The following is a 27,004-nucleotide window of genomic DNA, read 5'->3' on the forward strand; positions in this document are numbered from 1 at the left end:
CGTGAAACACGTGTCAGGCAGTCTTGTGATGTGAATTGGAACTCTGAGATTGTATTTGTGCATCCAGTCCGCAATCTTTGAAGATGTTGGGCTCTATTCATAAAAAATTTGTGCCGTAAAAACTCGTGGAGGGAAAATACCGCATCAGTATTTTAGACTTCTGGGTGGGCATTCATAAAAATGTTGGCAGCTGCTATCGCAGAGCGGAGATCTCCCACTCAAGGCTGGCGGTAAGCTGTCGGAAGGCATGCGGAAACACTTCCGCCGGCAGAGTCCCTCCGTGCGCTGCTCTCTCTGGGAGGTCTGTCCCATTCACTTGTATGTAATCCGCAGGCTTCTCGCTACATCCGAGAAAGCGGTATTTCCCGTCCACATACCGCTTCCTCTAATCTTTATGAATGGCCATTTTGTTACTTTTTTCTAGATAAATCTAGAAAAACACTGCAGAAGGCGGAAATTTCTCGCTCTGCTGGGGGATTGTAGATTTTCATGCGGGAACAGCTTTTATAAATGCCCACTTTGCTAAATGGTCGGGAAAGTCCGCTGTTTTGAGCGGAAAACTTGCGGTAAAGTTTTATGAATAGAGCCCGTTGTGATTGAAGAATAAATAGAGAATTGTTCATATAAAACCCTGTTAGTTTAGTTTCTGCTGACTGATCAGTCGGTGGTCCACCGCACCTGCATGACCATGGCTGCACGAATCCTCGTACGCATTCACGTCCGCAAGAGCGTCCTGCGCAGTAAGAGAGAACCGTGTATTGTGCCTGTGCAGGACGCTCTTGCAGACGTGAATGTGTACGAGGATGCGTGCAGCCAGGGCCGTGCAGGCACAGTGGACCTCTGACTGATCAGTCTGCAGAAACGACACTAAGTTGCAGCAGGGGAACGGAGGATCAGTTTGGCACATCGCAGGCAGAGGATAGCAGCGAGGGGCTGGTCCAACCCCAGATAAGTGAAACTATTTTTTTTCAGACATAATTCTATCAAGTGCAATTCTGACAACAGACCACTAGATGGCACCAGAAGATGATCTATAATTACTTTTGAGCTACTGTCGTATTTTGTGGCCTCATGTCCACCACATAATTGTGTTCTGAATATTTCTCTGTGTACAGAGGTATAAAACTCCTATACATCCTCTAACTGCCCACCCTACGTGACTCTACATATTAAGGGCAGATAGTACCATGCATGCATTCCTATTGCCAGTCTCCAAAATGGCGACCACAGCCTCACATAGCATGTATGATGCCATGATGCCACCGCCCACTGGCTGCCATTACCCAGAAGTCCCTGAGAGTGTGTGTGCTGTACACAGAGCCATGGCAGATACAGAGGTGCCCAATCATGAGATTTCATTGTTACAGGTAAGCCTGATTCATTTATCACCCGCACCCCAGCACCTTTTATTCCTGATGGGCATTATAGCACACCTGAAGTGACAGTGATATGGGGGCTGCAGGCACAAAGCTACCTCACAGGAGCCTATAGGCACAAATGTTCTGGCACCTTAGACCTTGCCCTACATGGAAATACAAACTCCCAGCACACTGCACTGTGACTGTGTTGGCTGGGCCCCCTGTGATATCAGGACTTGCCCCCTTTAGTTACACCCCTGAATGCAACTTGCCTGGCTGTCCTGCTGATCCTCTGCCTCTCATACATTTATCTATAGCCCCTGACCAAGCATGCAGATCAGATGTTTCTGACTGAAGTCTCACTGGATTAGCTGCATGCTTGTTTCATGTGTGTGATTTATTGTTATTACTAGGTGACCTAAGCCCGTTTAAAAACGGGCTCTAGGCCTGTGTCGAATCCCCATCTCCTCCCCCCCCCCCCCCCTTTGATGGCCACCCCTCTCCCCATTCTCCACTGCCCCCCTCCTTTCCTATCTAAATACCCCCCAGCAACCTCTTCTGGGTCACCAGAGTCAGGCATTAGTGTGCAGGCGCTGGCCCGGCTGCATGTGTCTTACAGTGCACAGCCAGAAGCCCTCTTCGCATGCTCTTGATGTTACATCATGTGCAGAACGCTCCCGGACGCGTACTGTAGGACGCACAGCTGGGCCAGCACCTGCACACTATAGCCTGACTCCGGCCACCCAGAAGAGGCTGCCAGGGGGCATTTACATATGAAAGGAGGGGGGCAGTGGAGACCGGGGGAGGGGTGGTTATCAGGACAGCCCCCTGTACATGCCTGCTCCCCTCATTTCACCTACTTCATACAGCTCTGGTGTCCTCTAATAGCAAAGCCCCCATACATGCTAGAATCACCAAATTTCCTAAGTGTGTTACGGAGAACGGTGGGAACAAGTGGGGGAAAAAATCTTATAGCCATGTCCCCCTGTGTCCCCCAGCATTGCCATTATCCTCCAGTATGTAATGTCCCCCACCCCAGTAATGTCATTTATCCCCCAGTATAGCCATGTCCTCCCTGTGTCCCCCAGCATTGCCATTATCCTCCACTATGTAAGGTCCCCCACCCCAGTAATGCCATTTCTCCTCCAGTATAGCCATGTCCTCCCTGTGTCCCCCAGCATTGCCATTATCCTCCAGTATGTAATGTCCCCCACCCCAGTAATGTCATTTATCCCCCAGTATAGCCATGTCTCCCCGTGTCCCCAGCATTGCCATTATCCTCCAGTATGTAATGTCCCCCATCCCAGTAATGTCATTTCTTTCCCAGTATAGCCATGTCACCCCTGTGTCCCCCAGCATTGCCATTATCCTCCAGTATATAGTGTCCCCTACCCCAGTAATGTCATTTCTCCCCCAGTATAGCCATGTCCCCCCTGTGTCCCCCAGCATTGCCATTATCCTCCAGTATGTAATGTCCCCCACCCCAGTAATGTCATTTCTCCCCCAGTATAGCCATGTCCCCCCTGTGTCCCCCAGCATTGCCATTATCCTCTAGTATGTAATGTCCCCTGCCCCAGTAATGCCTTTTCTCCCCCAGTATAGCCATGTCCTCTCTGTGTCCCCCAGCATTGCCATTATCCTCCAGTATGTAATGTCCCCCATCCCAGTAATGCCATTTCTCCCCCAGTATAGCCATGTCCTCCCTGTGTCCCCCAGCATCGCCATTATCCTCTAGTATGTAATGTCCCCCACCCCAGTAATGCCATTTCTCCCCCAGTATAGCCATGTCCTCTCTGTGTCCCCCAGCATTGCCATTATCCTCCAGTATGTAATGTCCCCCATCCCAGTAATGCCATTTCTCCCCCAGTATAGCCATGTCCACCCTGTGTCCCCAGCATTGCCATTTTCCTCCAGTATGTAATGTCCCCCACCTCAGTAATGCAATTTCTCCCCCAGTATAGCCATGTCCCCCTGTGTCCCCAGCATTGCCATTATCCTCCAGTATGTAATGTCCCCCACCCCAGTAATGTCATTTCTCCCCCAGTATAGCCATGTCCCCCCTGTGTCCCCCAGCATTGCCATTATCCTCCAGTATGTAATGCCATTTCTCCCCCAGTATAGCCATGCCCACACTGCAGTATTGCTCCCTTCCCCCACCTCCATGCAGAGTAGTATAAGGAAGGATTACATTGGTTTATAGCTAGCTGTCACAGTGTGCCCCAGTCCTCTGCTCCCATTAGCCTCAGTCTCTGCCTCTCCTCATATCCTCATCCATCTACCACTACCAGCACTGCTGTAACATCACAGGATTGGTAACAGTGGGAGGGGGATGTGAGGAGAGAAGGCCAGCTGGAGAGGAGGCAGAGGGAGGACAGGACTGCAGCACGCTGTGAGTATAGTGCACAGGTAGCTATAAACCAGCTTATTATGCTTTCCTGCAATACTCTGCATGGCCCCACCACCCACAAGTGACAGCAATGGGGAGTGCTGGGGGGAGGGGGATCCTGTATCGCTAGTTTCACCACTGCCAGTATAACCTAGATTATCCTTTCCTTTTTATATATCAAAAGGCAGCAGCATCCTGTGCAGATCACATGACCACATCACTGAGGATGGAGAAGGACCAGAGTCACATGACCGAGAGGATATTCAACCTCACCCTAGAGATCATCTGTCTGCTGACTAGAGAGGTGAGGAGGATTCTGGGGGGTCACATGACATCACTCTTATCTCTATTAATAAAATGCATACCTGATGGGAGAGGTGAGGAGGGGAATTAAGAAATTTAGGTTCCTTCGACTAATGGACTGTTTGGGCGCCCCAAAGGCACTAATGCAAAATATTGGCTATTGGGAGCCAAAAGCAGAAATGTAGGCACCGGATGAATAGAGGGCATCGGGCCTGTCCAAGCAACATTTTTCATTTTAATAAATGTAAATTTATTTTTTTTTAATAATTTTTTTTGTGTGTCTTAAAATTGTATTGCTTTTTGTATTTACATCATTTGCAGCGTGAAAAGGTGGTCTTAGGGTTAGGCACCACCAGGGAAGGTGGTTAGGAATATGCACCACCAGGGGAGTCTTAGGGTTAGGCAGCACTGGGGGGGGGGGGGGGGGGTCTTGAGGTTAGGCAGCACTGGGGGAGGGGTCTTGGGGTTAGGCATAACCTGGGGGGCGTGTTAGGGTTCGGCACCACCGGGGAGGTCTTAGTTTTAGGCACCACTGGGGGGGGGGGGAAGGTCTTAGGGTTAGGCATCGGTAGAGGGAGGGATCTGTGTGAGAGTAGGGTTGGGTTTATTTGTAGTAAAATATTGGTAATATTTACCAGTGTTTTACTATCCTCCTTAGGACTGTAAACATTTTTTAGTTTTCGTTATTATAGACGATGTTTTGCAATTTCAGCCTCATCCCGCTCCCTTTTTAATAGCGTTATTTTAACATATTTATTATTCTATCTCAGATAAAGAAATGATAGAAAAAATTGTTATAGACAATAGTTTCAAATTTTGGCTGTACTCCGCGCCCTTCTTTTTCTGGCACCCTTATTTGATGTTATCAGGAGATGAGGAAGAGGATTCTGGAATATCACATGACATCACTCTTATCGCTAATAATAAAACACACCTGACTAGAGAGATGAAGGGGATTCTGGGAGATCATGTGACATTATTGTTGGTCTTTCCATACAGAGTCTTCCTCCAGTGAAGTCTGGTGATCATGTGACCATCACGGTGCCCCCACCTCACTCCCTGATATCTGAGGGACACAACAAGCAGAAGATTCTGGAAATCACCAGAAAGATGATAGAGCTGCTGACAGGAGAGGTGAGCGGTGCTTGGAATTATGGGTTATTATCCAGTAACAGCAAGGGGTGTGTCTGGGTGGTGACTGTATTATTGTATGTGTCAGGTTCCTATGAGATGTCAGGATGTCACCATCTGTTTCTCCATGCAGGAGTGGCAGTATATAGAAGGACACAAGGACCTCTACAAGGACACCATGATGGAGAATCAGCCGCCCCTCACATCACCGGGTAAGAGGAGATTTTCATTTTGTACAAAGGAGAAAGCAGTATGGGGTCCACCTAGATCCCCCCATCATCTTATAAACACATAGAGACAATGTATTCAGTCAGTGTGTGTTTTTCTGACAGATGTATCCGGTAGCAGAAACCCTCCAGACAGATACACAGGTCCTCTTTATTCCTGGGATTCTCCACAAGATGATCGCACCATTCCCCACCAATATCAGGTAGGTGGGCTGAGGGTCATCAGTGATTCCAAACTGTATTTCACTTTTCCTTTTGCATATGCTGTTATCAGTGTTCACAATTTAGATATTACCTCTCATTTTGTGTCATTAGGGTGGAGAACTGATTCATGTAAGTGCCGTGTTTAAAGAGGAAGAAGAGACATATGTGAGGAGTGATCAGCAGTCTTTGGAGGAGGGTGACATGATGAGGACATGTAAAGAGGAAGAAGAAGAGACGTATGTGAGGAGTGATCAGCAGTCTATGGAGGAAGGTGACATGATGAGGACATGTAAAGAGGAAGAAGAAGAGACGTATGTGAGGAGTGATCAGCAGTCTATGGAGGAAGGTGACATGATGAGGACATGTAAAGAGGAAGAAGAAGAGACATATGTGAGGAGTGATCAGCAGTCTATGGAGGAGGGTGACATGATGAGGACATGTAAAGAGGAAGAAGAAGAGACGTATGTGAGGAGTGATCAGCAGTCTATGGAGGAGGGTGACATGATGAGGACATGTAAAGAGGAAGAAGAAGAGACGTATGTGAGGAGTGATCAGCAGTCTATGGAGGAGGGTGACATGATGAGGACCAGTAAAGAGGAGGACAATGTTACTGAGGGTAGAACAGGTGAGTAATCGGCAGTAAATATAGAATAAATGCGTATGTATATTGCTGGTGTGATTATATCTCTGCTCACAGACTGGCCATATTAGGGGTTTGCTATGTACTTGTTAATATTTTGTCATCTTAAACTGTCATTCTTGATTGTATTTGGTGACCGCTTACTAGCAATAACAGTACAGACACCCCGACTGGAGTTCCCTGTTCTGTTCTGTGGAGAGGGGAAGGTGGTAAAGGAGTAAGAAACCTTCTGCTACATTTCACAGCAGAAATACAATGTGGATAATGACTTAGTGTTACCAGCCTGTAATAAGCTGATAATGGTCACTGTACATTACTGTACACAGATTGGTCACAGTAGGGGTGACTTAGTGTTAAGGCAGCCATGCACTGGTCGATTGCCACCAGATCGACCAGCAGAGAGATCCTTCTGTGATCTAATCTGATTACAGAGGGATCTATTGGCTGCCTACACTGCAAACAGATTTTGAATCGATTTCACTATCAAATCGATTCACAATCTGTGGAGTTGTCGCTGCCGCTGTCCCCTGCATACATTACATGATCCCGCCGGCGCGGGTCCCCCAGTCTTCTTGTCTCTTCTCCGCTCTGGGCTCCAGCTTCACTTTACTTCCTGTCGGGGGAAGTTTAAATAGTAGAGGGCGCTCTACTGTTTAAACTTCCCCTGAGAGGACATAGGTGAAGCCAGCCAGAGCTCAGCGTGGAGAAGGGACAGCGGGGACACACGCCAGCGGAACAGGTAATGTATTGCCGCTAGCGTCGGTCGTCGGACATTCGAACGCCACTATCTATGCACTCCCGACACGCCGGCGATCGAACAAAATTTTCAGCGCGGACAGATCGACAGGATCGTTTGATTTCGGACGGAAGTTGGTCGATTGGTCAGCGTTTGCGTATCGATTTGACAGCAGATTCGATCACAGTCTATCGGCTGGGAATCGAGTAAGTGTATGGGCACCTTTACTGGCCTGTAATAAGCTGATAATGGACACTGCACATTACTGTACACAGAGTGGTCACAGTAGGGGTGACTTAGTGTAACTGGCCTGTAATAAGCTGATAATGGACACTGCACATTACTGTACACAAATTGGCCACAGTAGGGGGTGACTTAGTGTTACCGGCCTGTAATAAGCTGATAATGGTCACTGTACATTACTGTATACAGATTGGGCACAGTAGGGGGTGACTTAGTGTTACCGGCCTGTAATAAGCTGATAATGGTCACTGTACATTACTGTACACAGATTGGTCACAGTAGGGGTGATTTAGTGTTACCAGCCTGTAATAAGCTGATAATGGTAACTGTACATTACTGTGCACAGATTGGTCACAGTAGGGGGTGACTTAGTGTTACCGGCCTGTAATAAGCTGATAATGGTCACTGTACATTACTGTACACAGATTGGTCACAGTAGGGGGTGACTTAGTATTACAGGCCTGTAATAAGCTGATAATGGTCACTGTACATTACTGTACACATGATGTGAAGGAGACCAGGGAAGAGTCGCACTGTAATACCAGTATTCGGATAAGCGGGCAAACTCCCTACAATAACACGTATTGCAACCTAAGGAGGACTAACGTTAAAAGTATCTTTCATTTCATTAAATGAAAATTAAAATACTGAGCGTGAAATATATACAAAGAAAAAGCCATCCATATAGAAGTCAATGAATATCCATAAACCACAATGTCCAAAAAAGAATACCAAGTTTACGCATGGCATAGTGACACCAGTGGCGTGGCCACGCCCACACGGAAGTCCGCTTGATGGTGATTTGCGGTGAATTTGGCGGGAGGGGATGATGTGGCATGGTACAGTTCAGACCAAAAGTTTGGACACACCTTCTCATTCAAAGAGTTTTCTTTATTTTCATGACTTAGCATTGTAGATTCACACTGAAGGCATCCAAACTATGAATTAACACATGTGGAAGTATAATACATAACCAAACAGTGTGAAACAACTGAAAATATGTAATTCTAGGTTCTTCAAAGTAGCCACCTTTTGCTTTGATTACTGCTTTGCACACTCTTGGAATTCTCCTGATGAGCTTCAAGAGGTAGTCACCTGAAATGGTCTTGAAGGAGTTCCCAGAGATGCTTAGCACTTGTTGGCCCTTTCGCCTTCACTCTGCGGTCCAGCTCACCCCAAACCATCTCGATTAGGTTCAGGTCTGGTGACTGTGGAGGCCAGGTCATCTGGCGCAGCACCCCATCACTCTTCTTCCTGGTCAAATAGCCCTTACACAGCCTGGAGGTGTGTTTGGAGTCATTACCCTGCATACCACCTGCAGCTACCTACCCTCCCTACCACCTGCAGCTACCTACCCCCTTCTGCTTGATGCAGCTACCTACTCTCTCTACTTGCAATCCAGCTAGCTGCTGCTACCTAATCTCCTCCCATCCAACTGCAGCTACTAACCCCTCCATATAGCTCGCCCAGCAACTGGTGTAGGCAGCCCCGTTTCTATCGCCGTGCGATACATACAATCACCCGGGGCGCTGGATTGTTGCGGCAGGAGCTGGGCGCAGAGGTGGTGGGAGCGGGTATAATAATAACTCACCTTCGTTCAGCCGATCCCACGCTGCTACAATGTACTTCCTTTCCTGGCATCTGTCTCAGTAACAGCGCCCCCTGTGATGATATTCCGCATGTCAACACAGGGGTTGCTGTTACTGAGACAGATGCCGGGAAATGAAATACATTGAAGCAGCGTGAGATCGGCTATTAGGCTGAAGAAAGGTGAGTTATTACTATGCCTGCTCCCACCATGCTGCAGCACCTACCTACCTACATAATCTATACTGCAGCAGCTACCTACCTACCTACCTACCTACCTACCTACCTACCTAATCTATACTGCAGCACCTACCTACCTAATCTATACTGCAGCACCTACTTACCTACTCTATACTGCAGCACCTGCCTACCCTATACTGCAGCACCTACCTACCTACCTACCTAATCTATACTGCAGCACCTACCTATCTAATCTATACTGCAGCACCTACCTACCTAACCTATACTGCAGCACCTACCTACCTACCTACATAATCTACACTGCAGCACCTACCTACCTACCTAATCTATACTGCAGCACCTACCTACCTAATCTATACTGCAGCACCTACCTACCCTATACTGCAGCACCTACCTACCCTATACTGCAGCACCTACCTATTTACCTAATCTATACTGCAGCACCTACCTACCTATACTGCAGCACCTACCTATCTAATCTATACTGCAGCACCTACCTACCTACCTAATCTATACTGCAGTACCTACCTACCTACCTAACCTATACTGCAGCACTTACCTAACCTATACTGCAGCACCTACCTACCTAACCTATACTGCAGGCACCTACCTATCTAATCTATACTGCAGCACCTACCTACCTACCTAATCTATACTGCAGTACCTACCTACCTAACCTATACTGCAGCACTTACCTAACCTATACTGCAGCACCTACCTACCTAACCTATACTGCAGCACCTACCTACCTAACCTATACTGCAGCACCTACCTACCGAACCTATACTGCAGCACCTACCTACCTACCTACCTACCTAATCTATACTGCAGCACCTACCTACCTACCTAACCTATACTGCAGCACCTACCTACCTACCTAATGTATACTGCTGCACCTATCTACCTAATCTATACTGCAGGCACCTACCTATCTAACCTATACTGGCACCTACCTATCTAAGCTATACTACAGTCACCTTCCTAATAAGCTATACTGCAGTCACTTACCTACCTAACCTATACAGCAGTCACTTACCTACCTAACCTATACAGCAATCACTTACCTACCTAACCTATACTGCAGGCACCTACCTACCTAACCAATACAGCAGGCACCTACCTATCTAAGCTGTACTGCAGTCACCTACCTATCTAACCTGTACAGCAGTCACTTACCTACCTAACCTATACTGCAGTCACCTACCTATGTAACCTATACTGGCACCTACCTATCTAACCTATACAGCAGTCACTTACCTACCTAACCTATACTGCAGTCACCTACCTATCTAACCTATACTGCAGTCACTTACCTACCTAAACTATACTGCAGTCACCTACCTATCTAACTTATACTGCAGTCACCTACCTATCTAACCTATACTGCAGTCACTTACCTACCTAACCTATGCAGCAGACACCTACCTATCTAACCTATACTGGGGGCATCTACCTATCGAACCTATACTGCAGGCACCTAGCTAATTAACACATACTGGTGGCACCTACGTAGCTAACCTATACTGTGGTCACCTATACCTGGCTCCACAGTGGGGGGGGAAGGGGGGCGATTTTTACACCCTCGCCCTGGGTGAAATTTAGCCTAGAAACTGCCCTGGGTGTAGGTATCAGGTGTAAGTATAGCTCTCAGGTATAAGTAGCTCTCAGATGCTCACAGCTATACTTACACCTGATACCTACACCGGGTAATGGCTGTATATTCACTGTTTTTGTGAATGAAACAGAAAATTGAAAATCTTCACTGCTGGTCGACTACTTCATTAAAGATGATTGATGCATTTCAAATATGGGGTAATTGCTCTATTTCAAATGCGGGGCGATTGCTGCATTTCAAATGTGAGTGTAGTTGCTGCTATGAATACGTGGGGCGCCTGCTGCATTTCAAATGTGGAGGGGGTTACTGTTATGCATATGTAGGGTGATTGCTGCATTTCAAATACAGGATTATTGCTGCATTTTCTTTGTGAGAATAATTGTGGTTATTCATATGAGGGTGATTGCGGCATTTAAAATGTGGGGTAATTGCTGCATTTAATTTGTGGGTATAATTGCTGTTGTTCATATGTGGGGTAATTGCTGCGTTTGAAGTGTGAGGTGATTGAAGTGTTTTAAATATGCGGGTTGCTGCATTTCAATATGCTGCATTTTAAAATGCGGGGTGCTTGCTACATTTAAAATGAGTAGTTGCTCTGCATATGTGGGGTGATTGCTGAATGTCATTTGTGGGGGTAATTGCTGCATTTCACGTCCAGTTGAACTATTATGCAAACTGACATTCATATATCATGTTAATATGTATTTTAACCACCCTGCACCACCTAACCCAGAATTGCGGCTGCAGAGTGGCTTTCCTGGGACCACCTAACCCAGGATTGCGTCCTCTGACGATGCGCAAGATTAGCAGGGAACGACCGCTCGCTCTGCGCCTGTTCCCTGCGGGGGGAGAGAGCCAGCCTCAGCGATCAGCCTGTTAGCCCACGATCACTGCTAGCAGGCTGTTACAAATAGAAAAATACTATTGACATGTACACCACTGCAATTTACTGCAGCGCTGTACGGGGGACAGCTCTGTCACTGAGCTGTCCCCAGGAGAATCATAGAAACAGATCCCTCACATGCCTATGAGAGGTGATCAAGATGATTGGACGTCGGGGGGGGAGGGGGGGAGGTGGGAATCATAATTTTAAATAAAATGTTTTGTTTTGTTTTTATTTAAAAAAGACAAATTTAATTAAAAAAAAAAAAAAAGCAGCAGCAATCAAATGCCACCAACAGAAAGCTCTGTTGGTGTCAAGAAAAGTGGACAAGATTCATTTGTGTGCTGACTTGTATGGCCCTGCAGAGAGCTATTAAAGCATTAAATCACAATATCTTTATTTGCACAATTGGGGACAACAGAAGGTAATGGCAGCGCTTCCAAACAGACGTTGCATCTGAATTGACTACCTGCACAAGTATGCAGAGCTCGAATAACGGGCAGATTACACACCTTGCATTCAAAACAGGTACAGTGGAAGGAGGGCGTTAACTTCAGCATAAGTTGTGCACAAATTATCCCTACTAGACTCTCCTACGGCGGTGACGGGCCCCCAAAGGAGAGAACCTAACCACTAGTCTAACAGTGAAGCATATCAAATAGTGAAGCATGTTCAAACAGTGAAAATGATCCAAGTAGCCTCAAGGGGCTGGGCATATCTCTGGAGCTTTCACAGCAACAAAATTATGATAAGTGGTTTTATATCAAATTAATAAAAGTTATATTTTAATATACTTCTGAAAGGATCAAGCATGTGTATTATATAGAAATCAGATTTGTGAATTGTGCCTCCAGGGGTGTCAGCTTTCATTCAAATTTTAGAATTTAGATTAGTGTTCACACATAATTTGCATTTGATTTGTATTCAATGTGTGCATTTAGCCCCAAGGGGCTGGGCATATCTCTGGAGCCTTCACTTCACTTGCAGCCTGTGACCGCTGCCCATTGCTTGCTGACAATTGGGGACAAGAGAGACATAAAGGGACATTACAAAGGGCATATGAGTGACACGAGGATACAGCGGAAATAAGGATGTGTAAGTGACATATAGGTTTGTTGTCACAAAGGTTAAAGAGAACCCGAGGTGGGATTTAATAATGTTAGTAGGGCACAGAGGCTGCTTGTGCATACTATCACCAGCCTGTTACTGTACAGCCCTCCCCCAGCCCCCCCCCCCCTGCGCTCTGTTGTCCCCTGTAATAAACACCGCTGTGCTAGCGATACATAGCGTGTCGCCAGCAGGCTGTTTACCTGTGAATGTCTGTCACCGCTGCTCCCTCGTCTCTTCTAGATCACCGCTTCCCACCTGCGTCCCTTCCCTCCAATATAGGGCAACAGAGGCTGGTGATAGTGTGCACAACCAGCCTCTGTGCAATACTAACTTTATTAAATCCCACCTCGGGTTCTCTTTAAGGTGGCCATACAGCTACCCATTTGGCAGACTATCACATTCAATAATTATTGAATCAGATGAAATTTGGTGCGGCCAAACATATGCCTGATGGATTGGACATGCTGCAAGATGTCAGACCGACATGATCAGTTGGTAGCGTGGTGGGAACGGCATGCTGTAATAGTAAATGGCTGATGTCCCCTCCTCCCCCCCCCCCCAACTTCCATGTACCCCCTATTGCCCTGTGCTGTTTTACTTTATTTTCCGCCATCCTCCCCATGTGGTTGTCAGCACATGGTGTTATTGCACATGAGGCGTGTGTGATGTCACTCATGTGCCCCACCTGCTGTAAGGCAATGCATGAGCAACCACATAGGGCACGACTCTGGGGGAAAAGTGGAGACATCGGCGGCAGGTAAAGTATAACTGCATGGGGCACTGGGGGTATATGTACATTAGGGGGGACAGTGGCCGGGGCAGGTAAAGTATAACTGCATGGGGCACTGGGGGTACATGTACATTAGGGGGACAGAGGCCGGGGCAGGTAAAGTATAACTGCATGGGGCGCTGGGGGGTACATGTACATTAGGGGGACAGTGGCCCGGGCAGGTAAAGTATAATTGCATGGGGCACTGGGGTACATGTGCATTAGGGGGACAGAGGCCGGGGCAGGTAAAGTATAACTGCATGGGGCACTGGGGGGTACATGTACATTAGGGGGACAGAGGCCGGTGCAGGTAAAGTATAACTGCATGGGGCACTGGGGGTTACATGTACATAGGACTAGACTGCGGCCGGGAGAGGTAAGGCAACGTCGTAAGGCTAATTTCCAAATGATTTCATGCTGAAATTGATCAGGAATCGGCCTGCAGTGTATGGGCCAAAAGACCTCTCTCCAATCAGATTTGATCAGAGAGAGATCTGTCTATTGGTTGATCGGCCGCCAAAATCACGTAATGTATGGGTACCTTAAATCATTCCTTCCAGTGTCTTATAAAGTTCTACAATTAACTGGTTTTTCATGTATGGCCAATGCTTTAGCTGTAGGGAGGGGCAATGAGATGTAAATAACATACAAATTGTATGCAGATAATCACATTTGTCAATTGTATGCAGATAATCACATATAGTCATGTGATTGGCCGCCTGTAATGGGCACAACCTTCTGCAGTTCTGTGTCGGGCTGATAACTAGTGATGGTCAGTGACATGCCAATATCTCTGATTGTATGCTAATTATATGCAAAGTTATGCAGCTGCTGCATTTGGTCAATTTCTAATTTGCATCATTTTGGAATTATCAGCAGCTCACTGACCCTCCCTAATGATAATTGTTCCTCCCCTCAGAATTCTCTAACAGGAAGTGATGTTTCTGTATTTGCAGGACGGAGTCCCGGCATCAGGAACCTCTCAGAGACTCGTCTCTCTGTATCCACAGACTGTACAACGGATGATGATGTCACTGGACAAGAGTCTCCTGCAGATGTCCTGGTTACCCCAAATAATCCCACAGACTCCCCTCACCTGTCTAACCCTGAGGGGCCTCATACCCAGCACAGCTCTCCCCCTGCTGGAGGATCTTATTCATGTTCCACGTGTGGGAAAGGTTTTGTTTATAAATCAAATCTTGTCAGACATGAGAGATCTCACACTGGTGAGAAGCCCTATTCATGTGCTGAGTGTGGGAAATATTTTGTATGTAAATCACCGTTTGCTGTACATAAAAGATCCCACACTGGTGAGAAGCCAAACTCATGTGCTGAGTGTGGGAAATGTTTTGTAACTAAATCAGAGGTTGTTGTACTTGAGAGAACTCACACTGGCGATAAGCCCTATTCATGTGCTGAGTGTAGGAAATGTTTTTCACAGAAATCATATCTTGTAAGACATGAGAGATCTCACACTGGAGAAAAGCCATATTCATGTGTTGAGTGTGGGAAATGTTTTGCACGTAAATCAAATCTTGTTATGCATGAAAGATCTCACACTGGTGAGAAGCGCTATTCATGTGCCGAGTGTGGGAAATGTTTTGTACAGAAATCAGAGCTTGTTGTACATGAGAGAACTCACACTGGTGAGAAGCCCTATTCATGTGCTGAGTGTGGGAAATGTTTTCCACAAAAATCAAATCTCGTCATACATGAAAAATCTCACACTGGTGAGAAGCCCTATTCATGTGCTGAGTGTGGGAAATGTTTTGCACGTAAATCAAATCTTGTTATGCATGAAAAATCTCACACTGGTGAGAGGCCCTATTCGTGTGCTGAGTGTGGGAAATGTTTTGCACGGAAATCAAATCTCGTCATACATGAAAAATCTCACACTGGTGAGAAGCCCTATCCATGTGCTGAGTGTGGGAAATGTTTTACACAAAAATCAAATCTCGTCATACATGAAAAATCTCACACTGGTGAGAAGCCCTATTCATGTGCTGAGTGTGGGAAATGTTTTTCACAGAAATCATATCTTGTCATACATAAGAGAACTCACAATGGAGAAAAGCCCTATTCCTGTGCTGAGTGTGGGAAATGTTTTGCTCATAAATCAGTTCTTGTTAGACATGAGAGATCCCACACTGGTGAGAAGCGTTATTCATGTGCGGAGTGTGGGAAATGTTTTGTACAGAAATCAGAGCTTGTTGTACATGAGAGAACTCACACTGGTGAGAAGCCCTATTCATGTGCTGAGTGTGGGAAATGTTTTCCACAAAAATCAAATCTCGTCATACATGAAAAATCTCACACTGGTGAGAAGCCCTATTCATGTGCTGAGTGTGGGAAATGTTTTCCACAGAAATCATATCTTGTCATACATAAGAGAACTCACAATGGAGAAAATACTTATTCCTGTGCTGAGTGTGGGAAATGTTTTGCTCATAAATCAGTTCTTATTAGACATGAGAGATCTCACACTGGTGAGAAGCCCTATTCATGTGCTGAGTGTGGGAAATGTTTTGCACAGAAATCAGTTCTTGTGAGACATGAGAGAACTCACACTGGTGAGAAGCCCTATTCATGTGCTGAGTGTGGGAAATGTTTTGCACAGAAATCAGTTCTTGTCAGACATGAGAGATCTCACACTGGTGAGAAGCCCTATTCATGTGCTGAGTGTGGGAAATGTTTTACTGATAAATCAGTTCTTGTTAGACATGAGAGATTTCACACTGGAGAGAAGCCCTATTCCTGTGTTGAGTGAGGGAAATATTTTTGTGTGAATCGCTGCTTGTCAGACATTTGTGTTGAGTGCTGGTTTTGGTCATAAGAGTTCATTTCTTAAACCGGACCAGAAATCTGCGCCATATGTGGGACCCGTTATCTGTGCCGGGTGTAGATTTAATTACCCTTCCACGTGCCCCGCCCCTCTCCTGCCACCGCAGCCCATTTTATTGGCTCCTGACACTGTGATTGGCTGTGATTGGCTCACAGGGTCACAATGAAATCAGCTCCTGACTGGCTCACGGATCTCTGCGTCATACTGACAGCAGGACGTGAGATCGGTGTGAACAGCGAAAGAGACGGGTCCATGCGGCGTGATGTCGGTGAACGTTTCTGATCCTCCAGGGGGCGGAGACTGGAAGTGGGGAAGTTTCTTTTATTTCTTGCACAAGTCAGCATATTTACACAGAATACTAGGAACTCTCATGCTGCCAGAAACCTGAGCGCTAATTGCCTTCTGGGTGATCAGTAACTCAACAAAGGACCAGCCTGTTGGGCAGAGTGGGGTCTCCTCCCTCTATAACTGCAAATTATAGATAAAATGTGTATGTATGTATGTATGTGTATGTATGTATATATATATATATATATATATATATATATATATATATATATATATATATATATATATATATATATATATATATATATATATATATATATATATATATATATATATTTTATATATATTTATTAGAGAGAGAGAGAGAGAGAGAGAGAGAGAAAGAGAGCGAACTGTCAAGATGTCTACACCAGTTCCAGGTAATTTTCCTAAATAAATACATTCCATCTGATTAGCCCTTTATAGCCAGACAAACATGATTCTCCTTTAGTAGATTTGAAAGTCATAATAATCTGTACATTGTGAAATAAAATAAAAAATGGTTTAAACAGTACAAGTCATCTACTTGAATACGCATGCTAGGTAAATATATTTTTAAAAAATAATAATGAATTATTGTATTCATGCTATCATATGTATCCATGAAATTACTGCCGATAAATTGTATCAATGAAATTTGATACTAAAAAATGACAATAATTATTACAATTAAAAAGACAGAAAAAATGATATTTAACAAAGACTTAATGCTGTAAATCACCAAAAATGTATGTATATTATCGGTCTTCTCTCTCTGCTTTAGTCTTTGCTTCAAAAATATGTGAGGAGGTGTGGCTTCTGGAAGCACATGTGAGGAGGTGTGGCTTCTGGAAGCACATGTGAGGAGGTGTGGCTTCTGGAAGCACATGTGAGGAGGTGTGGCTTCTGGAAGCACATGTGAGGAGGTGTGGCTTCTGGAAGCACATGTGAGGAGGTGTGGCTTCTGGAAGCACATGTGAGGAGGTGTGGCTTCTGGAAGCACATGTGAGGAGGTGTGGCTTCTGGAAGCACATGTGAGGAGGTGTGGCTTCTAGAAGCACATGTGAAAAGTTTTGCCTTCTGGAAACACATGTGAGGAGGTGTGGCTTCTTGAAGCACGTGTCAGGATGTGGCTTCTGGAAGCACATGTGAGAAGGTGTGGCTTCTGGAAGCACATGTGAGAAGGTGTGGCTTCTGGAAGCACATGTGAGGAGGTGTGGCTTCTGGAAGCACATGTGAGGAGGTGTGGCTTCTGGAAGCACATGTGAGGAGGTGTGGCTTCTGGAAGCACATGTGAGAAGGTGTGGCTTCTGGAAGCACATGCATGTGAGGAGGTGGGGCTTCTTGAAGCACATGTGAGGAGGTGTGGCTTCTGGAAGCACATGTGAGGAGGTGTGGCTTCTGGAAGCACGTGTCATGATGTGGCTTCTGGGTGCACATGTGAGGAGGTGTGGCTTCCGGAAGCACATGTGAGGAGGTGTGGCTTCTAGAAGAACATGTGAGGAGGTGTGGCTTCTGGAAGGGCTGCCGGTGTTATTAGGCCTTAAACCATCTTTGTCTACACTAACATTTTCAAGATGGCATCCTCTCTGGGATTTCCCACTGATTCAAATGAATATCCTGTAATGATTGCCTGGAATGTCTTTATGCAAATCATTTCTTATTTGCAGAGTCTCCAGAATTTGATATTGTGATTATCTGGGGTAATTGGCGTAATTTAATCTGTTGCTCAGCCGCTTTGTGTCAGTAGCCATTTCCCTGAATTGTTCCATAAACACATTCTCTTGACATGCTGATTAACGTTATACCAGCAGATATTTTGCAGATCTGATCTGGAATCCTCCGCCATATCTATTCTCACTCTAAAGGTCACCAGATCTATCTTAGCTAAACTGCTATAAGTTCCTGGATGTAGATCAGGGGTGTCAAACTCAAATACAAGGTGGGCCGAAATCGAACACTGGGACCTAGTAGCGGGCCACTCTCAATGTCTAGTGGCCACCTCCCTCCCTTATAGAGTTCCCTGGTGCCTAATGGCAGTGCTCCCTCCCCTATACAGTTCCCTGGTGTCTAGTGGTCCTCCCTCCCCTATACAGTTCCCTAGTGTCTAGTGGCTCTCCTCCCTCCCCTATACAGTTCCCTGGTGTCTAGTGGTCCTCCCTCCCCATACAGTTCCCTGGTGTCTAGTAGTCCTCCCTCCCCTATACAGTTCCCTGGTGTCTAGTAGTCCTCCCTCCCCTATACAGTTCCCTAGTGTCTAGTGGCTCTCCTCCCTCCCCTATACAGTTCCCTGGTGTCTAGTGGTCCTCCCTCCCTTATACAGTTCCCTGGTGTCTAGTGGTCCTCCCTCCCTTATACAGTTCCCTGGTGTCTAGTGGTCCTCCCTCCCTTATACAGTTTCCTGGTGTCTAGTGTACCCCACCGTCCTGTATACAGTTCCCTGGTGTCTAGTGTGCCCCACCGTCCTCTATACAGTTTCCTAGTGTCTAGTGTACCCCACCGTCCTCTATACAGTTCCCTGGTGTCTAGTGTACCCCACCGTCCTCTATACAGTTCCCTGGTGTCTAGTGTACCCCACTGTCCTCTATACAGTTCCCTGGTGTCTAGTGACTCCCACCATCCTCTATACAGTTCCCTGGTGTCTAGAAATTATCTATCGAGCCATCTAAATGGCTCAGAATCGAGCCGTGTTTTCCCAGCATAAGTTCACAGAACTAATCTGATCACTTTTATAATGAATGATTGCTGCTGCTGCTGCAATCATTCATTTAAGGATACCCAAAATGACATGATGAGATAGACATGGGTATGTACAGTGCCAAGCACACATAACTATGCTGTGTTCTTTTTTTTTTTTTTTTTTTTTCTTTCTCTGCCTGAAAGAGTTAAATATCAGGTATGTAAGTGGCTGGCTCAGTCCTGACTCAGACAGGAAGTGACTACAGTGTGACCCTCACTGATAAGAAATTCCCCTTTTTTTATCTCTTTCCTGCTCTCAGAAGACATTTTCTGCTAGGAAAGTGTTTTATAGTTAGAATTTCTTATCAGTGAGGGTCACACTGTAGTCACTTCCTGTCTGAGTCAGGAATAAGTCAGCCACTTACATACCTAATATTTAACTCTTTCAGACAGAGAAAGAAAAAAAGGAAAACAGCATAGTTATTAGTGTGCTTGGCACTGTACATACACATGTCTAGCTCATCATGTCACATGTCACTTCGTGTTTCCTTTAACCACTTGCCGACTGCCCACTGTACATTGGCGGCGGTAAAGTGGCATGCCCAGGACCATATAACGGCAATTGGCATCGGGGCCTGGGACTCTTCCGGGCCAGAGATCGCGCGCTGTGATGCACGTGCATCCGTGGGCAATAGGCTCCGCCCACCCGCAACGTCAACACGCCGGCCGTTCGGAAGCGCCGGCGGGTTGTTAACCCTTCGATCGCCGCGTTAGATGCGTATACTACGCTTTGTAATGTATACAAAGCGTATTATACAGACTGCCTCCTGCCCTGGTGGTTCCGGTGATAGAGGGACCACCAGGGCAGGCTGCAGCCCTCCCTGTCTGCACCCAAGCACACTGATCTGCTGCCCCCTGACCGCTCACAGCACCCCTCAGACCCCCCCTGCCCACCCCCCAGACCCCTGTTTGCACCCAATCACCCATCAATCACTCCCTGTCACTATCTGTCAACACTATTTTTGAGATTAGGTCCTAAACTGCCCCCTGGGGGCTCCTGATCACCCCCCCACACACACACACACACACCCTCAGATCCTCCCCAGACCCCCCCCCCCCCCCTCCGTGTACTGTATACATCTATCCTCCCCTATAATCATCCACTGATCACCTGTCAATCACCCATCAATCACTACCTGTCACTGCTACCCATCAGATCAGACCCTAACCTGCCCCTTGCAGGCATCTGATCACCCACCCACACCCTCCGATCACCCGCAGACCCGCCGTCAGATCACCTCCCAAGTGCATTGTTTACATCTGTTCTCTCCTCTAATCACCCATCAATCACTCCCTGTCACTATCTGTCAGCGCTATGTTTTAGATTAGTCCCTAAACTGCCCCTGGGGGCTCCTGATCACCCCCCCCCCTTTCAGATCCTCTCCAGACCCCCCCCCCTCCCGTGTACTGTATACATCTATTACATCTATTCTCCCCTGTAATCACCTGTCAATCACAAATCAATCACCCCGTCACTGTCACCCATCAGCTCAGACCCTAACCTGCCCCTTGTGGGCACCTGATCACCCGCCTACACCCTCAGATTGCCCGCAGACCCACCCTCAGATCATCTCCGAAAGTGCATTGTTTGCATCTGCTCTCCCCTCTAATCACCAAGTGATCACCCATCAATTACCCATCAAACACCCCGTCACCACCTGTCACTGCTACCCATCAGATCAGACCCTAATCTGCCCCTTGCAGGCAACCAATCACCCGCCCACACCCTCAGATAGCCCCACAGACCCGCTCTGATTAACTCGCCAGTGCATTGCTTGCATATATTCTCCCTTGTAATCACCTACTTTTCACCTATCAATCACCCCGTCACCCCCTCTGATCACCTTCCCAATGCATTATTTACATCTGTTCTCCCCTCTAATCACCCACTGATCACCCATCAATCACCCCCTGTCACTGCTACCCATCATACCCATCAGATCAGACCCTCATCTGCCCCTTGCGAGCACCCAATGACCAGCCCACACCCTCAGATCGCCCTCAGATACCCACCAGTGCAGTGCTTGCATCTATTCCCCCCTCAATTCACACCCTGAGACACCCATCAATCACCTCCGGTCACCCCCTAGCACACCTACCCATCAAATCAGGCCCTAATTTGCCCCGTGTGGGCTCCTGATCACTCGGCCAAACCCTCAGATCCCCCTCAGACCCCCTTCCGATCACCTCCCCAGTGCATCGATTGCATCTATTCTCCCCTCTAATCACCCACTGAGACACCCATTAATTACCTCCTGTCACCCCCCCTAGCACTCCTATCCATCAGATCAGGCCCTAATCTGCCCCCCTGCGGGCTTCTGATCACCTGGCCAAACCCCTTACCCGCCCCACCGCAGTGACAGATTTTTTTTTTCTGATCACTCCAAGTTTCCGAACGTAACATTTTTGAGGCCTTCTCCTTAACATGGGTCTAGTCATAAAGAATGTATTGCGGTCTTATTGGTCTACGCAACCAATACATCACATGCCCATGTTCTCTGTTGCCATGTCCAGGTCACGATTTGAGAACATCCTGCGCTTCCTGCACTTCCGTGCCAATACAACCCAAGAGGCCACCCTGCTTATGACTAGTTCCACAGAATTCGGCCCCTCATAGACCACCTGTCATCAAAATTTGCAGATGCTTATACCCCTGAACAGTCATTTTGAGGCATTTGGTTTCCAGACTCCTTACGGTTTTGGGCCCCTAAAATGCCAGGGCAGTATAGGAACCCCACAAGTGACCCCATTTTAGAAAGAAGACTCCCCAAGGTATTCCGTTAGGTGTATGATGAGTTCATAGATTTTCATAGACCAAATGCCTCAAAATGACCTGTGAATAGGACGTTGGGCTTCTTTGCGCACCTAGGCTGCAAAAAAGTGTCACACACGTGATATTGCCGTACTCAGGAGAAGTAGTATAATGTGTTTTGGGGCGTATTTTTACACATACCCATGCTGGGTGGGAGAAATATCTCTGTAAATGACAATTTTTTTATTTTTTTACACACAATTGTCCCTTTACAGAGATATTTCTCCCACCCAGCATGGGTATATGTAAAAAATACACCCCAAAACACATTATACTACTGCTCCTGAGTACTGCGGTACCACATGTGTGGCACTTTTTTGCACCCTAACTGCGCTAAGGTGCCCAAAGTCCAATGAGTACCTTTAGGATTTCACAGATCATTTTTGTTTCAAGACTACTCCTCACGGTTTAGGGCCCCTAAAATGCCAGGGCAGTATAGGAACCCCACAAATGACCCCATTCTAGAAAGAAGACACACCAAGGTATTCCGTTAGGAGTATGGTGAGTTCATAGAAGATTTTATTTTTTGTCACAAGTTAGCGGAAAATGACACTTTGTGAAAAAAACAATAAAAATAAATTTCCTCTAACTTGTGACAAAAAATAAAATGTGAATGTGAAACCTCCAAGAAATGGGGCCAGTGGGGATTATCCCATAGAGGGGTGCAGGGCAACAGCCAAATATTGCTTTCTTGAAATCCCAGTATTAACTAGCAAACCTTTACCCCGGTGTGTATGGGGACAGTACATCTTGGATCTTAGGAAGTCCCTCTATAAATTAATAGTATCCATCATTCGTATGTAGTGATGCTGATAATGACCTCGTGATCACGGAATCGCTGTGAGTCACAAGCATTTGTTCACTATCTGACATCGTGATCCGAATCTGTGATTGGACATCGATAATGCAGTGCAATCACAGAAATCCGGTTCATGATCATGACTGAGACCACGATCTGAAACCCATGATTGGTGAAATTAGATCCCTGGGCCCTTCAGAGGCCCCCAGTGTAGGCCCTAGCAACCAATCATAGGCGGGGAGGCTCTGCCCTCCCCTCCTGTATATAAAGCGGCGGTGTAACGATTGTGGAATTCTCTCCGTGATCAGCGCACAGGGCGTGCGCTGATACTGCGGAAATCCTCCACAAGCGTGTAATTTGAGGGAACCCAGCAAAAGGTGCAATGTACCTGTAGAGGGAAATTCCTGTCAACAGGTGGAGCTGTGGAGTGCAGAGGAACAGCTCCTCTGCCCTGCCACACACGCCAGACAGGAATTGCACGAAGGGAAGAAACGCAGGGCAAGATGGCCCTGAAAGAGAGAGATCAAAGCGACAGAGGGTATGTGTGTCCACCAAACTAGTCCCCACCCTGCAACGTTGAACACACAACCATGAAGACAAAGTGAGAAGGCAATCGCCAGAGATGGTGATTGCTAACAGAGACACAAGACCGAATAAGCATAGATGAGGAATGTATGTATGTCCACCAATCTAGCCGCCACCCTGCGACGGCGGACACACAACAAAGGAAACCAAGTGAGAACGCAATCGCAAGAGAAGCGATTGCGAAAGAGAATGAGCACAGGGACAGATTGTATGTGTGTGCACCAAACTAGTCGCCAACCCGCGACGGTGCATACACAACAGCAGATATGAAGTAGGAACGCAATCGCGAGAGATGCGATTGCCCGAGGTGACACAAGGCTACAGCAAGGCAGAGCACGAGAGTAGCAAAGGCACAGCAAATGATACAATGAGAAGATAAGGAAAATAACAAACGCTAGCTAAACGCGAACACCGCACTCATTCGCAACAGTGCACGCATTTATGCGCGGTTTCCGCGTGTTAAGCACAACAGAGACAAGCAATCCTAACTAACCACCGACAGACAAACATGAAACAGAGGACGCGGGCGCTTGCTCAACGGTTACCTCACCGAGCCTCCAGCAAGCGTTCGTAGCAGACAAGACAGATACACGAAAACAGGAATAAGTGAGAGAGACGGATCCACAGCAGTAGCGCAAGGCGAGTGCGATCCAGGCAAGAAAGATAGAGGAAATAGCTGGTAGCAACCGCTGCTCCAGCTATACTCCAAGAACAAAGATCAGAATGACTTCCTGTCGGCCACCGCTGGGATAGAACAATCACAACAGACAAACAAAACAGATATGCAATCCTAACTGCACTAGGGAATCTGCCTAGTGCTGTTCCAGGAATTACTCTAAACTAATCTTCAAACAACGAGCAAGGCTGACACTCCAAGAGTGTTCCACAGGACTAACCCTTATGACCAGCAAAGGACTCTGGGAAACATAGCTCTTTATACTGCCAGTCATCAAAGGAGGCAGGTAGGGGATTTGCATAACGAGTGTATGCAAATTCCTCAGCAGCAGAACAGACCAGAAACTTGTAATGGAAAGACAGGTCTCTCTTGCAGAGACCTGCAGCCCACAGACTAGAGGAATGGTCAAACAGCTGTCTGCCTGTGCATCCAGCTGAGCGGATCATTACAGGCGGCCATTACAGAGCTCCATGCTTGCTAGACTCTGTGGCACTAAGGCCTTGTTCTCATTGCTTTCCGCTTGCGTTGACGTTTTTTTTACACTGGTTTTTTTCTTTCCGATTCCCGGTGATTATTTGCGTGCTGCTTTTTTCCAAGCGCTTTTGCAGAGTGATTGCGTTTTTTCACTTCCTGACGTTAGTTAGAAGTGAACTCTTTGATCCGGAAAATAATAAATACAATGTAACTGAAGCGAGAGGGATATGGAGGCTGTCATATCTATTTCTTTTTTTTCACTTGTTGGACTGTGGCATGCCGGAGGGGGGGATCCGTGCCAAAAGTCCCACTAAAAAATAACAGAGTTGACGCAGAGTCAGATTTTAATCCCTAAAGGGCAGAACTCACATTGTGCACAGCTCTGGGTGTCAGTAGGCTGTGGAGTGTCCCACACAGAGAAATGCAATAGTACTCGCAGAATACAGTGAAATAATAATGCACTGGAGTGCTGCTGTGTGCGCAACTTAATGAGGCAACAGCAGAAGTGTGCACTCTGACACCCAGAGTCAGAGGGCTGTGGAGTGTCTCACGCAAAAAACAAACAAACACAGGAGACCGATGTGCTAGCCCTCAAAAGGACTGTTTGGGATACTTTCACAGCAAGTGAGGAACAAGAACGCAGGCCTAGCTAATGCTTTCCCTACCTATCTGCAGCAAGTCTGACCCTGCTCCCTCTAACAGTCAGCAGCCAGCAGAGAATTAATCCAATATGGCCACTGCAACTGCTTTTTGATTGGGAAGGGAGGAGGGGATCCAGGAAGGGGTGCTAGCTGATTGGCTGCCATGTGTCTGCTGACTGAGAGGTAAGGGGTCAAAGTTTACCTCAATGATGATGTATGGGGGCGAATGGAACTAATCAAATGTTCGCTGTTTGCCGCAAATGCGAACAGCCGATATTCGCAGAATACTGCTCGCCGCCAGCGAACTGTTCGGATCATCTCTACTGGTATGTTGCATTCTTGTTCAGGGTTTATGGCTGAATGTATTAGAGGCAGAGGGTCAGCAGGGCTGCCAGGCAACTGGTATTGTTTAACCTCCCTGGCGTTCTATTAAGATCGCCAGGGAGGCTGCGGGAGGGTTTTTTTTAAATAAAAAAAAAGCCTATTTCATGCAGCTAACTGAAAGTTGGCTGCATGAAAGCCCACTAGAGGGCGCTCCGGATGCGTTCTTCTGATCGCCTCCGGTGACCAGGAGTAACACGGAAGGCCGCAATGAGCGGCCTTCCGTGTTTCGCTTACCTCGTCGCCATGGCGACAAGCAGAGTGACGTCATGGACGTCAGCCGACGTCCTGACGTCAGCCGCCTCCGATCCAGCCCTTAGCGCTGGCCGGAACTTTTTGTTCCGGCTACGCTGGGCTCAGGCGGCTGGGGGGACCCTCTTTCGCCACTGCATGCGGCGGATCGCCGCGCTGCAGCGGCGATCAGGTAGCACACGCGTCTGGAAAAGTGCCGGCTGCTTGTGCTGCTGTTTATTTGAGCCAAATCGGCCCAGCAGGGCCTGAGCAGCAGGCTCCGGCGGTACTGGACGAGCTCCAGACCGCCCAGCAGGTTAACCACCCTGGCGTTCTATTAAGATCGCCAGGGCAGCTGCGGGAGGTTTTTTTTTAAAATTAAAAAAAAACTATTTCATGCAGCCAACTGAAAGTTGGCTGCATGAAAGCCCACTAGATGGCGCTCCGGAGGCGTTCTTCCGATCGCCTCCGGCAGCCAGAAGTAACACGGAAGGCCGCAATGAGCAGCCTTCCGTGTTTGGCTTCTCCTGTCGCCATGGCGACGAGCGGAGTGACGTCATGGACGTCAGCCGACGTCCTGACGTCAGCCGCCTCCGATCCAGCCCTTAGCGCTGGCCGGAACTATTTGTTCCGGCTGCGCAGGGCTCAGGCGGCTGGGGGGACCCTCTTTCGATGCTGCTCGCGGCGGATCGCCGCAGAGCGGCGGCGATCGGGCAGCACACGCGGCTGGCAAAGTGCCGGCTGCGTGTGCTGCTCTTTATTTGAGCAAAATCGGCCCAGCAGGGCCTGAGCGGCAGCCAGCGGCGGTGATGGACGAGCTGAGCTCGTCCATACCGCTAAGATGGTTAAAGGAAATAAATATGGCAGCCTCCATATCCTTTTCGCTTCAGTTGTCCTTTATTAAATAAAACCACGGGATAGCTAGAAAAAGTCATTTTTAATAGTAGTAGGATAAATACTTTTATATTATATATATTGTTTATGAATCTTGTTTATCTCATCAGATTATTTTCACCTTGGGCTCACTTTAAAGTGAATCTTCACTGAAAAAAAATAAAGAGTTTCACTTACCTGGAGCTTGGACCAGCTCCCCTCCCCCCCCCAGACATCCTGTGCCCCCCCCTT

The 27,004-nt window shown here is 47.1% G+C and overlaps 1 pseudogene; it reads left to right on the forward strand.

Moving 5' to 3' along the window:
- The first annotated feature begins 1,298 nt into the window (after positions 1 to 1,298).
- LOC137537212 (uncharacterized) overlaps positions 1,299 to 27,004 on the forward strand; it is a 97,109-nt pseudogene continuing 71,403 nt past the window's right edge.

Source organism: Hyperolius riggenbachi, chromosome 10 (assembly GCF_040937935.1).
Source record: "Hyperolius riggenbachi isolate aHypRig1 chromosome 10, aHypRig1.pri, whole genome shotgun sequence".
NCBI classification, from domain to species: Eukaryota; Metazoa; Chordata; class Amphibia; order Anura; family Hyperoliidae; genus Hyperolius; species Hyperolius riggenbachi.